Source organism: Crocodylus siamensis, chromosome 15, assembly GCF_052110815.1.
Source record: "Crocodylus siamensis isolate JL-2025a chromosome 15, ASM5211081v1, whole genome shotgun sequence".
Taxonomy (NCBI): domain Eukaryota; kingdom Metazoa; phylum Chordata; order Crocodylia; family Crocodylidae; genus Crocodylus; species Crocodylus siamensis.
Genome location: NC_143409.1, coordinates 55,060,059 through 55,070,617, shown reverse-complemented (window position 1 = coordinate 55,070,617; position 10,559 = coordinate 55,060,059). Strand labels below are relative to the sequence as shown.

General features: G+C 58.2%; 1 pseudogene across 1 annotated transcript in view; it reads right to left on the bottom strand.

The window, feature by feature from the left end:
• The window catches only part of LOC149852950 (DLA class II histocompatibility antigen, DR-1 beta chain-like), a 298,803-nt pseudogene that overhangs the window by 146,849 nt on the left and 141,395 nt on the right, over positions 1-10,559 (bottom strand). Inside the window, exon 4 of the transcript XR_016439268.1 lies at positions 2,180-2,245. The product of XR_016439268.1 is annotated as a DLA class II histocompatibility antigen, DR-1 beta chain-like (transcript). The remainder of the gene's footprint in view (positions 1-2,179; positions 2,246-10,559) is intronic.

The window sequence follows — 10,559 nt, the reverse complement described above, 5'->3', positions numbered from 1 at the left end:
CACCGCGGAGCTGAGCTCCCCACAACCCCAGGTGCAGAAAGAGGCTGGGACCTGGCTCCACCCCTGGCTCTGCACTGAGATGGCCCTCAATCCTGATTACAGGGGAGCCGGTTGCTGGGCCAAGGGGCAGCAGAGCTGAGCCCCCATGGCCTACAGGGATGGGGTGATGGGGAATGAGCATCCCTCACTCTCAGGGAGGCTCCCCCAGGCAAGCACAATCCTCTGGGGAAGGGATGGACAAGCGTTGGAGCCATCAGGGGGTGAGGGCTGGTCTGAGATCCCCACCATGGCATCTGCTCCAGATGCCAGGTGAGGCTGTGGCTTGAGGCCATCACTGCAGGCGGTCAAGACTTGCCTTGGCACCTGGGTCCAGAGGTCATGGACTGTGCACTGGCATTGGGCAGGGAAAGTGGGACCAGGCAGTGGGAAGGAGCTCCAATTCCAGCAAAAGCCCACAGAGGAGGAGCTTGGTGCCATGCCTGCCCCAGCGTCTCGGGCCTGCTGCCTTCTCAGGGAGCGGCCGGAGTGCTGTTGCTGGAGCGTGGCAGAGCTTTTCTCCTGTCCTTGAATGAGGAAATGTGTGGAATGAGCCTTGTGGGGTCTCACCCCGTTGGTGGCACCTAATGTCTGACCTGTGCGGGAGGGCGCGAGCTGGAAGGTCGTGCAGGGCAGGAAGCAGGGAGCAACGCCCCCTGAGCCCTTTTTCCCTGTTCCTCCTCTATTGCAGCCCCCAGCCGGGGCCCTGCCCCCTGCCTCATCAGGAGTTGTCAGCCCAGATATCCCACAGCCACTGTCTTTCCTCTGCAGCCAGAGGCCTGCTCCCACCCTCCCTTAGCTGTGCCCTGGGACCCCAGGAGCAAGGTCATAGCCCTGGCCTGGGAGCCACTGTGCACCCTCTTCCCTGCTAATGGGGTAGGAAGCAGGAAAGGGTTAATGCCCTGCAGCTCCCTATCCAAACCAAGGGGCAGCTGGACCTGGGTTTGCCCCCTCCCTCCCCAGCAGCTGGCTGCCCAGGCCTGGGGGCCACATTTGTACCCTGCTGCCCCAACCCTGCAATGGAGGGTCTGCACTGCAGCCCCCTTCTCCCCCTTGCTGTGGCTGCCCCCAGGCCCAGCTCCCAACAGGCACTGCTGGCTGAAGGAGGGGGAAACCCAGAGGTGTCAAAAGCACCCCCAGGTGCAACACTTGAGAGAGGGGCCAGGCGATATCATTGCAAAAGCAGCTGGTTTCAAGACAGGGAAAGGAGCAGGGAAAATCCACTGTCATCCCATGCCACCCCACAGCCAGGGGGCTTCTGGCTATCACAGGGAGGACAAAGCCTGGAGGCAGTCAGGGAGGACCATGTGATGGGCAGAGCCAGGGGCCCCAGAGATAGGGCAGGCAAAGGTCAGTGAGATCTGTAGTCCAGCAGGGCCCTGTCCCCCACCCCCCATGGCCACTAAAGCTGAGATACGGGGGCCACCAGGGTATTCCTCCATTGGATGGGGAAATGAACCCATCTGCACCCCTGGTAAGGCTCCCCCAGGCTGGGGAAGAACCAGTGTGTGTGTGTGTGTGGGGGGGGGGGCGGGGGGATAGATTGAAGCCTCTGAGAAGGGGAAGACCTATCCCTTCCCCCCCACCCCCACAGCTTGACTCCAGGGCGAGCTGTGGCCTGAGGCCTTCACTGCATGAGGACTGGCACAGACGTACGGGTCCACCAATCATGAGCCAGGAAGCTCCCAGTTCTGCTGGGAGCACTGACACACAGCAAGGGAAGCAGGAGGGAGCTCCGGTTCCAGCAAAAGACCCCAGAGGAGGAACTTGCTGCTGAACCTGCCCCAGCATCAACTTCCAGCTCCCTTCTGCAGGGAGAAGCAGAAGCTGAGTGTCAGCCCCCTGAGGCACTGGGCCCTGGCCTGGGGATTGGGTGGCATCAGCTCCAGCCAGGCAGAGCCCAGCTTTAGGAGTCCCCCAAAGGGGACTGGAGCCCTGCAGGGTCATAGTGAGGTCTGACCCCAGAGGAGCAAGAGGTGGAGGCTGGATCCTACCTGGGTGAGTGCTACTGAGTACCAGCCTCCCCACAAGGTAGTGGCCTCCTCCTTGTCACCAGTGGAGGAATACCCTGGTGGCCCCGGTATCTCAGCTTTAGTGGCCATGGGGGGTGAGGGACAGGGCCCTCGTGGACTACAGAGCTCACTGACCTTTGCCTGCCCTATCTCTGGGGGCCCCTGGCTCTGCCCATCACATGGCTCTCCCTGACTGCCTCCAGGCTTTGTCCTCCCTGTGATAGCCGGAAGCCCCCTGGCTGTGGGGTGGCATGGGATGACAGTGGGTTTTCCCTGCTCCTTTCCCAGTCTTAAAACCAGCTGCTTTTACAACTCTGGCCCAAGCCCCTCCCCACCTGCCGCTGATTCACACCCCCCATGCCCTCCTGGAGGGGCTGACATTGTATCTCTAAGAGCCAAGGAGTCAGTGCCGCGGGGAAGGACCTTGTTGTACAGGGTCTGCTACAAAGAGACCTGTCCCCATCCACTGGCCCCGCCCTCCTGGCCCCTAGGATTGGGGCTGCTCGACCCCACAGCAGGTTGCATCAGCACCACGGACAGAGCCTGCGGGGCAGCAGCTGGAGGGCGGGGGCGGCTTCTCCAGGTCTTCCCCCTCTGCCAGTGATCAGGCCTGAGCCCTGCCAGGGGAAGACACCCCCGATCACAAGCAAATGAGCCTGGCTCTTGGTGTATTAGGTCAGCATCCTCCCCCATGGATGAAAGGAAGGATATTTTTACTGTTTTGTCTATTTCTTAAATTGTGCAGGGTCCTATAGAGTCTGAATCCACCAAGACCCCCAGCTCCATCCCCAAAGCGCTGCCGTCCAGCCAGACATTCCTCCTTAAACCTTGCATGGGCATCTAGGATAATCTCTCCCCCGGGGGTGGGTTTGGGGAGTGCATTTGCCAGCACTGGGTTTCTCCTTCCTTCAGCCAGCAGTTCCCAGTGGGAGTGGGAGCAGGGCCTGGGAGCAGGCATTGCCTGCAGGGGAAGAGGGCATCTCAGGGAGCTGTGGTGCAGACCCTGCATTGGGGTGTGTGGGGAGCAGGGTGGGTTTGCAGCCCCCAGGGCTGGACAGGCAGCTGCTAGGGAGTGAGGGACAAGCCCGGATCCAGCTGCTCCGGGGCCAAATGGGGATCCCTTGGGCATTAACCCTTTCCTGCTTGCACCCCAGCTGCAGGGAAGGGGGTGCGCAGTGGCTTCTGGGGCAGAGCTGTGAACTTGCTCCTGCAGTCCTAGGACACAGCTAAGGGAGGGTGAGAGCTGGCTTCTGCACCTTTCTTCCTGCCCTGTGGACCCTTCCAGCTTGCTCCATCCTGCACAGGTTGGACACTGGGTGCTGCTGATGAAGCTGAGACCCCACCCAGCTCATTGCATAGATTTCCCCCCATGCACAGAGGGAGCAAAGCCCTGCCGGGGAAAGACCCCAGTGCTCCAGCCTCTCTCTGAGAAGGCAGCAAGATGGAGATGCGGGGGAGGCACAGAGCCAAGTTCCTCCTCTGTGGGTTTTCACTGGAACCAGAGCTTCCTGCCACTTCCTGGTCCTGCTTCCCCTGTCTGATGCCACGGTACCAGGCATCTGGGTGCGTCTTGTCTCCCTGCAGTGACAGACTCAGGGGCAACAGCCTCCCCTGGCACTAGGTGCAGAGGCCATGGAGGGCAGGCCCTATTGATCCCCAGGGCCAAGCCCTCACTCTTCCTCCAGCTCCTGCCCAACACGACCCCCTGCAGGATCTTGCTTGGTCTGGGGGAGCCCATTGAGGGGGTGAGGGTGGCTCATTCCCCATCACCAGCCCCCTCCAGGCCATGGAGGCTCAGCCCTGCTCCCCTGGACGAGCCCACAGCTCCCCTGAGAGCAGGATCAGGGCTGTGTGAGTGCAGAGCCGGGGTGGAGCCGGGTCCTGGCCCCTTCCTGAACCTGGGGCCCGTGGGGAGCTGTTGCTCCACGGCATTACTGCTGCGTTTCCTCATGGGCCTGGGCCCGATGCACCTGGTTCCTGGAACTGGGGCAGAAGGGGCCGAGCTGGGGGTGGGCAGCACCCCCCAGCAGCCTGGGAGTACAGGAGCAGTATGCCAGAGGTGGAGTAGGGGTGCTGTGCTGCAGGGCAGGCAGCAGGGACACTCTTCTGCCCCCAGTCCTATAAAGGACTTAAACATTTCCTCAGCCTGGGGGGATGCCACATTGCTGGAAGAGGTGGGGCAGGGTAGGGACCCCCTCTCCTGGCCCTGCACAGCGGGTGATTTCTGTGTGCAGGAAGAGAAAGGGAGTAGTTTGTGTGGGTGCATGCGAGAGCTACCATGGCCTCCCCCCCGGCTCCCGTGCAATGATGCTCTGTCTTCTTTTCCTCCTCCTTGGGCTCTCTGTGGCATTGCAGACCTTGCTCGGTGCGTGGAGGGCCCTGATTCTGTAGCTGAGGCCAGGGAGGGTGTGAGGAGCTGCATGTGTAACCCGGCTACACCCAAGGGTCTGACCTATTCTCAGTTGAATAGGGTGGGTAGGCAGGAGGGGGTGCTGTGAGAAGGGTGCCAGAATTTCAAGCAGGTCCCTCTTTCCTCTATAGAATTAGCCCAAGCCCAAAATTCTTAACTATATACAATTTATTAAGTTATAATATACATAAGCATAAAACTAAATATCATATACATATATTTATACAGTGAACACAAACCAATAACCAAGGTCAAACCCTAAATAACAGTAGTTACAACATCACAATACAACATTTCAGTTACAAAATATAGGGCACAAACATGAACAATCTTGATAACATCTATTCCTTAATATAGTTCCTGACCCATGGCAAGAGATAGTCCTCCTTCCAATGGCATCTCTTGGGGGCTGTCCAGGAAGCACCAGGGGCTTGTCCCCTTAGGGCCTTGACTAGGCGGGGGGCTGCCTTCCCCAAATGTCTTTCCCCTGTGGGACCCAAGGGCCCAATGACTCTTGCTGCCTCAGGTGGCGGTGGTCAGAGCACAGCAAAATGGGGTCTCCTCTGCTGGAGTGCCTCTCCAGGCCTCTCCTGCGCCACTGGGCTCCTCTCCATCCTGTGCCTCAGCTCCTCTCAGCTGCTGCACCACTGCTGCTGGCTCCTGGGTGCTGGGCCTCGGGCTGCAGCACCACTATTTCCCTGTGCCCTGACTCGGCACTGAGGGCTCTCTTAGCACAGGCCGGGCCCTTCAGGCTCCGGCCAGCCATCCTCATGCCAGCTGGCTAGCCCAAGCAGCCTTCTCTGGTCCCTGGCTCCTGAGGCTGGGTCCCGTGCACTGCCCTGTGCACCATGGGACCTGGCCACTTGCTGGGAGATGAAGCCTGAGATGCCTCACTGCAGCCCCCAAGGCCCTGCCAGTGTTGCAGGCTTTGGGAACTTGTGGCTCCCAAAGCCAGGGCTCCATGCAACGAACTGTGCACTGTGATGGGCCTGAGAAGTTTCACACCCCTCCCAGGGCTGGGTCTCCACGCACCGTCCCTGTGCGTCATCAACATCCCAAGAGGTCTCACACCACTCCCAAGGCTGCTCCTCCAATGGCAGCTTGAGGAGCCTTGGGTCGATTGCCCGCAGGGAGAAAACTCCCCAGCTTGAGTTCCTCACTGCATCTGCCCCTTGGGCTGGGCACACAGCTCCTTCTATACGCTCCAGAGCTCTACTCTTGAAGTCTTCCGGACCTGACAGTTTACAGACTTCAATCAGGTCTGAGGGAGCTATTCTTCCCCTCCCCTCAGGAAAGGGGTGTGAGCTTATTTCAAGCCCAACCCAAGCTCTGAAATGTGAGCCTGCTACACCTGCATGGTGGCATGCTTGTGCAAGGGAAGGGGTTTGTATTGCCCAACCCTTACCCTTGCTTTCCCTAAAGCCTTCCCTATGCCATCCCCCAAGTTCCCTGGGCCACTCCCTATGAAGCTATGTACCCTTTAAGTACTGATGACCGTGCTCTTCCATGACACTGGCACCAGGGCAGCTGATACCCAGGGCACTGCACTGCTGGGCGACGTCCCCACCCACGTCATGGACTGTGGCACCTGCCCCATCCCCTTCTGCCAGCCCTGGGCCCACCACGGGCTGTTGCCCGCACAGTGGGGTGACTGGAGCAAGATATATATCTCTACCTGGTGGTCCTCACCCAGACAATCATCATGTTGGTGCAGGAGGTCAGTGTGGGATATGAGTATGAGAAGCTGGGTGTGGGGGCTGAGCACTGACATGCTCATTGCAGCTGCCTCCCACCTGGCATGTTTGGGGCTTTCAGGATTCTTCTGGTCCCTGGAACTGGACAATGCCTCCTTGGGTGGGGTCAGGGTGGGGAGCAGCTTGTTTGGGGAGGCCCTGAGAGCCTGGGTATTTTAATAGCTGTTGAAAGGGGTTCCAGGAGGTTCTTGCACAGCTGAAATGGTCATCCAGCCATGAAGATGGGATGGGGTGGCCCTGGTGCCATGCCACTATATCATAGCCTTCCTGGAAGCCCCATCCTTGCTCCCTTAGCTCTGACAATGCCCGTCACCCCCACTCTGCTTTCAGTCCCCTTTGTGATCCAGATTCTCCTGGGCTGTGAGATCCTCCCTAATGGTACCTCCTACACTTGTTACTAGACCACGTGGAACAGGTAGGACTTTGTGAGCTTTGCCCTGGCCATGGGTGTGTGGACAGCCATGCCAGGGGATAAGTTGGCTTGGCAGGTTAAGAAGGTCTACATCCAGGACCAGGGCATATCTTGCTGGCTGAGGTTCCTGTTTCAGGACATCTGCATTCCTGTGGCCTGGAACTTGGCATACTATGGGAAGGAGGTGCTGAAGAGGCAGGGTGAGGCCAGACCCACACTGGGAGAAGCCCCCACTTCTTGACATGCAGCTGCCTCTGGGGCAGGGAGCAGTGGCTGCTTGTACCAACACCTTGCCTGAGCTGAGATGCAGCTGTCTCTGGGTTGAGGCACCTCCATTGGGACCCCTCATGTAGCTGGAGTTGCAGCTGGCTGTGGGACCATGAACACCCTGACCTGACATCTCTGTGTTGTCCCCACAGCACCCAGTGGCTGTGGTCTTTACCCGGCAGCCTCTCATCACTCCGGAGCTCCCACTGCTGCTGGTTTGCCACATCACTGGCTTCTACCCACAGTCCATCCATGTGGCCTGGCTGCATGATGGCAAGGAGGTGCCTCCAGGTCCAGGGCTCAATTCCAGCAGCCTCCTACCCAACCCCTACTGGACCTACTAGTTGCACATTGTTGTGGCTGTGGACTCAGGCACCAAGCACAACCATGCCTGCGGCATGGAGCAAAGCAGCCTGGGGGGTCATGGCCTGGTTGTGCCTTGGTGTAGGTGCAGGATGGAGCTGTGGGTGGGTGGTGCTCGAAGGGCTGGGAAGTGACCAGACCCCGTGCAACTAGTGGCTGCCACCTGTGGCTGGCTCCAGCTCCCTGCTTCCATGTTCCTGGCTTGGGTGTTGCAGGGACTCAGTAGTGAAGCAGTGAAGGGTGTGGAGGCTTCAGGGATGGGACTGGTAAACATGGGGGGTCCTTGGGGCAAGATGGGCAGCTCAGACACCTGAATAACATCAAAGCTTTGTGGGGTGGGGTGGAGAGGAGAGGCAGCAGAGTGTCCTGCAAGCAGGTGATGGGGCACTGAGGTTCCACTGCCAGCTTCTCCACGCTTTTAGGGGTTGACAGGCAGCGGGATGTGGGCCTGGTTTTGGCCATTGCTGTCTTCTTGCTAGCTGAAGCAGGCATGGCAGCCATCCTGTGGTGGAGAAGATGCTGTGAGTCCCTTTCCCTTCCCCAGGGGATAAAGGGATGGTGCACCCAGCCCCCCCCGCTCCCCCATCCCTCGGAGCTCACAATCCTTTGTATCTTCCTGCAGGATCCATGCACTCAGAGGGCAGGGGCAACCCAGGGCTAGAGCTGCTCCCTGCACCCCCAAGATCTTCTGTAGCTAGGGATCTCCAACTAAGCAAGAGCAGCCAGGCTCACGATCCTAGGGCAGTAGTCACAAACCACTGGATCTCGATCCACTGGTAGATATTGAAGGCTCTTGGAGTCAATCCAAGGCTGGGGTGGGGGGCTGAGTGCCTGCATGCATGCAGGTGCATGCTCTAGCCCAATAAATCAGTCCGGGGGTGGGGGCGGGCTAGATCTAGGCCCCTGCGGTGAGGGACAGTGCCACAGATTTACCTGTTGGTAGGGGAGGAGTGTGGTGGTGGTGGTACACAGATTTTTCCAAATGCCAAAGGTTATCTCCTACCTAAAAAGGTTGGAGACCACTGCCTAGGGTCATCAAGAAGGGGTTGGTCAGGATAGGAGCATGGACACCTGGGTTTCATGCCAGCTCTGGGAGGAGAATGAGGTTGTGGTGGGGGGCATGTAGTTAGGGTCAGGTTGGTCAAGGGAGGCAGGGCACCTTGGTTCACTCCCACATTGGGGAGTGGAGTTGGGGTTGGTGCAGTAGGGGTAAGGGGGTTGGGAGCCAGAACACCTGGGTTCCCTCCCAGCTGTAGTGGGAGGCGGGGGGCAGGATGCCTGCATTCTCTCCCAGCTGAGGTCTTCAAAATAAACCCCTTGGGATCAGTTCTGACTCCTGCTCATGATGTCTTCTCTAATTCTGCCCCTAGGTAGGGGGTGTGGCCAGCCAGTAGGGGGTGCTCCTGTGTTGAGCCACCCACCACACTGAGCCCGACTACCTTCCAGGCTCCGAGTGCCTCCCTGGGGGCACTTGTGTCCGGCTGACCCCCTTCCTGGAGCACACTCACTAGCCTGTAAGCTGCCACCACCCTGAGAAGGGACTGTCTCGGCCCTGTGTCCTCGGGGAAACACAGGCCTAATAGTCCGATGGGTACTTGACCCAGTGCAGGCACTTGGGGCATCTCCCCAAGTCAGGGGCCAAAAAGGAAAGTCCCTCTTAGTCCTCAGACCTAAGGGGCCTCTCAGGCATAATTTAAACCCACCCCTCAATAAGTCTCCTACACCAGTCTCAAAGGAGAACTTTATTGATTACAGGGGTAGGGTGAAAATAGGGTACAAGATAGAGCAATATCATAGAAATCCCATAGAGCAAACCAGTCTGGCTGAGGTAGCCTTTTGATCACGCATCTGAGTTACTGCCAGCTAGATATCTAATCAGATCTCGAGTAGCTTACTCATAAGCAACATCCCGAGGCTGTTGGAGATCCCCTCTGGAGGCAGGCCGTTCCTCACTCATGAGTTATGGGGGAGAGAGCCAGTTTCCCATGGTAAATTTTTTTTTTGTCTGTTTTTTTTTGCACCGGTCCTGGAAGCACTGCCATACCAGGTCAATGCATGAAGTGGATGGAGCAAGATCCAGTTCCACCACCCAACACCAAAAAAAATCTGCTCACTATAGACCTCCTATGGAGGACATATCAGAGACAATCACCTGCCCTGTACCGGGGGTTCCTCTGCCAACCTGGGTGATCATGATGTCACCCCTGAAAGTCTGAGTCCCCCGCATGGCTGCTGCCCCACCCCTCCTGGGCAGTCTTAACTTATATAACCCCTGTGACCTTATTCACCTGGTCCAATGGAGGCCAGCTCCTGTTGGCTGTTGGCCAACCAATTTGAAATACATCACTAGTTGCTGGGCAGACTCCAGCCCCCCAGGTAGATGCCCCTTGCCCAGGTGGCTGATGCCAGTCACGTGGGCAGAGGGAGCAGGTTTCCCCCCTCCCTCAGGAATGCAGCCAGCTCAGGTTACCTAGAGATAGGGCAAGGGTATGTCTCCTCTGCTGGGCCCATCCTAATCACATTGTCACAGAGCAGAGATTTTGGGGAGAAACAAAGGTGGCTTCCTGCCAGAGGGGACATGGCTAATAGAGATGGCATCAGCAGCCCCAGAGGTCCAGGCAAGGTGCTGATACAAGCTCCCTCCCCCAAAGGCAGCTGCATGTCAGCCAGGGGGACTTATCCCAGTCTGGACTCACCCTGTCTCTCAAGCATCTCCTCCCTATAGTAGGTGAAGCTCAGGGCCTCATTAATGCAGGTGTTTTGGAGCAGGCACTGCAGCTGGTTGGACGTATCCTGGTCCTGATTGTATCCCTGGTGGACCTGCTGGGCCTCTCAACTCCCTGTGTGGTTGCCCACTCACCCGTGGCCAGGTGGAAGTTTACCAAGTCCTGTCCATCCTGAGTGATTCGGTAAAAGGTGAGGGAGGTGCCGGTGGGGTGGATCTTGCAGCACATGAGGTTCTGGATCACAAAGAAGACTGGAAGAGGAGTTGGGTGACAGGCACTGTCAGGCTCGGGAGCAGATAGGGGGCTGAGGGAAAGTCTGCAAGATGGTGGAATCATGCCACCCCCCCACTCTCTGCCCCAACCACATCTTTGTGTCTGGATGACCACTTTGGCTTTGCAGGATCCTTCTGGCACCTCCTTTGACATCCATTAAAATACCCTTGCTGTGCTAGAGCACCTCCCACCACTGGCCCCTGGAAGCAAGCTGATGTCCCCCCTGCATCCTCTCATGGGGGTGCTGTCCAGTGCTAAGGACCATAAGAATTCTGGTGGCACCAATCCTGCTGGGACATGGTGGGA